The following is a 4,327-nucleotide window of genomic DNA, read 5'->3' as shown; positions in this document are numbered from 1 at the left end:
CGGCCCCGCGCGGCGCTGCTCGGCTCGGCGGCCGCGGCTGCACCAAGGACGGGGCGGGGAGACGCGCGGCGGGAGGGGCGGAGGCCGGGGGGGGAGAAAGGCGCAGCCCCGGGGACTGGAGCGACTTCCTCCCTCCCTCCGACTGCACGTGGGGTGGCTGATGTAAGACCTTCCTCGGGGGCTTCCCCGCCCGCAACCGATGTGAGACCCCCGCCCTCCCCCCCGGCCCCACCTCACCGCGCCGGGAGGCGGGTCTCCGGCCCGCCCTTGGACGTTTGCCCGGAGGGCTGCGGGGGTCTTTAAAGCCTAGTCTGTCCAGGGAGGCTCCACCAGGCCGGCCCGACGCCCGCGAAGTCGGGAGACGTGAAGGGAGCGCGGGACAGGGGCTTTCGGGTTCGCCTTCCTCTCCCTCATACGGTGCGAAGCCAACAGCCCGAACCCCACACCCCTTGGCCTGGAGGCGGGAGGCCAGTGCTGCGGGGACCCCCGTCGGGGGCGGAATAGCGGCCGTCCCGCGTTGCACCGCGCGGCACCGGGCGGAATTGGCCCTCGCGGCCTGTGGGCACAGGGCATCCCTGGCGCCCGCCTGAGCCACAGAGGGACCGAGCGTCCCCGAGTTTCGGAGAATCTCCCTGGGTTTCCTAACATTTAAACATAGGCTAGCAAGGCAGCAATTAGCATTTCTAATGGGGTCTCGAAGTTTTACGAAGTTTTTCCGCACACTTTTATCTCATTTATTCCTCAGGGTACCCCTGCGAGGTGTGTAATTCTCGATGGGCTGCTGGGCTGCGTTTCGGGGAAGTTTGGCAGGTAGCCTTTGTAATCGTCTGGCTCAGACAGCACCCTGAGAGCCAGGGTTAGAGCACTAAGTTTGTTTTGCAGACCTCCGGGGAGTCACTTCAGGGTGTATTCAGCTTAAAATAAGTAAATATGTCATGGGTCAAGTCAGATACAATCTTAATAGACAGACTCCAAAGATTGAAAACAACTTATGAATGGAGAAAAATGCACAATTCTATGCATTAACAAGGTTTTCTTGAAGTTAAGACAGACTCAATCCCTTCCATTTTACCTGAGTTCGTTTAGTGGCAAACGAAACCACCTATACCAATTTTTAAAGTATCGAATTAAAATTTCAAAGCAAAAAAAGTTTTAGAAGCATTTTGGGAAAAGGCAAAAACTTTTTAGTACGTTGTTTCTTGAGTGTTGTATGTAAAATGTTAGTCTTAGCAGACATCTCTGTGAGGGGAAAATCTGTGAGGGAAGTGGTCTTCAGGATGGCACAGGAGGTCTGTAACTATAAGGTTATGAGAACCACAGGGCCATGAAATAAAGGCTTTAATGAAAAACTAGCAAATCAGTTACATGAGCTAACAAGCAATAATTGAGCTGTTCACTTTTAGGGTTTGAATATGTTCTGTCTCATGTAATCTTCAAACCCTGTGAAGTAGACTGTGTTTTAATCATTTTACAGATGAGGAACTGAAGCTCTGGGTCCTTAAGCTGTATGGCTTAAGAGGCAGAGCTAAGATTTAAACCCAGAGGAGTCTGACTCCAAAGTCTGCCGTCTTTTTTCTGTTACACCATCAGTCCAACTGAAATGAACTCATAGCATGGGGCCTGCTTTGAACAGGAGGTTGAGAGCAATTGTAGCAAGCCTTTAACACCAAACGGAGCATGCAGGTGCCATGTCGCAGGCAAAGGAGAGATGCTGAAGGAGACTGGAACATGGCAGCTCTGTGCCAGAGAGAGTGGTAACCTGGTGGCCCATGGGAGAGGTGGTATTGATCCTTGGGGAGAAAAGGGGCAAATCTTGAGATCCTGTCCTCTCTTTATAACCAACGCAAGGCTATGAAGGCCTCTTTCCCCATGCTACATAGCTCACAGGATAAATGTCTGTTTTATAAGATTACGCTACAAAGTAATTAATAAACATAGCCACAATGTGCAAGCAAATAAAAAGAAAGCAAAAGAGCCAAAGGAGGAGAGACTACAAACCCGGTACTGTCCCTTCTGACACAGCCGGTGCTGGCATGCACCTCTGTGAACAAAGAGCATGTGTTCCAGTGACATGCTTCTTTGTCAGGGGCTTCACTGCCAGAGGCATAAATAACACAGGCAGAACAGGGTGTGTCTCATTGCCCTGCCAACATCTTCCACTGGACGGTCAGTCCACAGGCCTGAAGGGGCTGTTGTCACAGTGCCCTAGTTTTGAGTGTTGCTGTACTTAACATCATTCTGAGTATGCATCTGGGTGTAAGAAAGAAGTAGAATATATAATTGTATCTAATCTACAATGATTACCATGTCCAGGAATTTATGGATTTGAACAAGGGCCGGAAGAGAATAAGCAAAAGTGAAAACCACTTAGTTTCTTGGGGAGTCTGAACTATGGGTGAATCTCTTTTTGCTCCCATTAATGTTAACATTTGCCTAATAAGTTTTTAAAAGTCTGTCAAATAATGCCCGGTTTGGGCACTCATTTGAGTCCTAGAACTGCCCGTTAATCAGAATGTGTATTCCAACAAGCTCCAAAATGTCCGAGGAGAACACTCTGAGCTAGTTTGTAACTCCTTGGCCCTGTTCCACCCCACTGCCTCAGCAACATCATCAGATGACCGGAGCCTTCCACAAACTTTGTCGCTGTGAACAGAATTGAATAAATCTGAAGACGGGAGGAAACAGCCCCACTAGAGCATTGGTGTGACTGGCTTTGAAGCCAGTTTAGCAGAACGGGCACGTTTTCTCTTTAGTGAAGATACTATATGAAGCTGACGTGTGACGTGTGATATAGAAATCATTGTTCTTTAAATACTGAATACTTTTATTCTCCCCCTACTCTCCCATGCATATGTGCGTACACTGGCAAATCTGCCTTTTGGGTTTCCACAACACCCTGTGTGTACCTGCTACAGCAGTCAGACCCCAACTGGGAGTCGAAGGATCTAGATTCTCAAATAGACTATGAGCTCATACAAATAGACTATGAGCTCAAGTATTTCTGAGGGTATGGAGAGTAGAAGTCTGGGGCCATCTTTAGGACACAGGTGCTCTGCAAATGTGTGTTATGTTGAAAAGAATGTCACATGTATTCAAAAATACTGTCTAGGCAGCTGAGATTCTTGAAACAAAGGGAGAAAGAGGCAAACAGTTAGATGAAAATGGAGTAAGGAATGAGATCCTATTAGTCTCCAGATGGTAAAAACAGAGAAGGAGAAGAGTGTCAGGTGTGTAGGCAGCTGCAGGTCTAGTAAGGGGCCCCTGCCAAAGAAACCAGATTCCTTTCTGCTCTCTGAAACAGCTGTAAGTGCTAGGCCTTCCTGGTGCAGCATGAAGAGCTATGACTCGTCAAGTTTAATATTTATTAAACATCATCCTTATGCCAAGTACTGTGCTTGGGACTTTCATGTACATTGCATCTCAGTTAATCCTGGCAACAGCTCACTGGGACAAGATTATGATCCCCTTTTATTGTTTAGGAAACAGGTTCAGTGAAGCCAAGTGGAACTCACGTAGCCAGTAAGAACCTGGATTTCTCTGTCATTAAGGTCTCACTATAATTCACTCTTGTTACTTTGATCCACTAGTCCTCACAACTGCTTCTGAAAAAAGTTTTTGTTTTCTCTGCTTTAAGAAGATTTACATGCTCATCATGGAGGAGGTGGAAAGGAAAAAAAAAAGAAAAAAGAAAAAAAAAGTCAAAACACCAAAGCCCAGACAATAAAATTTTAAATTTAAATTCCTACCACTGAGACATATCCACCATTCCACCATTAAGGCATATATCCTTGCAGCGTTTGTCCACCTGTGTATTCATATTTTTTGTAAACAAACAATATTTATATTTAGTATAAGTATTAATTCTGCTCAGTTTTTCCCTTTTCAGAGAGGGACTCCATTGAGTTGGGAATCGTGTTCTATCACTTATTGGCTGTGTGCCTTTGAACAAACCACATAACCTCTCTGAGCCTCAGGTTGCTCATCAGGGGACTGTTGTGAGGATTAGACCTGATCGTGTAGGTGAAGCTCCTACCTGGCAGAATGCCTGGCATTCTCCTCTGTGTCCCGGGCACAAGTCACCAAAAGCCCAAGTCCCTCCCTTACCCTAAACAGAGACCCAGAGCTTGCTGGCCTCCTCAGAGGCTGTTGAAGTTCTGCTGTGGCCTTCAGTCCTTCACCTCTGCTCCATGTCCTTCATCTCCTGGAGGGACCCTGTGCCTTTGGCTGAGAGAAGGGCTCACCCAAACCTACATAAGTTTTCACTCTCAAAGGGGATGGGCTTATTTTCTGTTTGACTCAGTCCTTGGTCTCTCGTGAGGAATTGGGA

This window comes from Panthera pardus, unplaced genomic scaffold, assembly GCF_024362965.1.
Source record: "Panthera pardus isolate Hobbes unplaced genomic scaffold, ASM2436296v1 HiC_scaffold_20, whole genome shotgun sequence".
NCBI classification, from domain to species: Eukaryota; Metazoa; Chordata; class Mammalia; order Carnivora; family Felidae; genus Panthera; species Panthera pardus.
Note: the sequence above shows the minus strand (reverse complement) of the source record.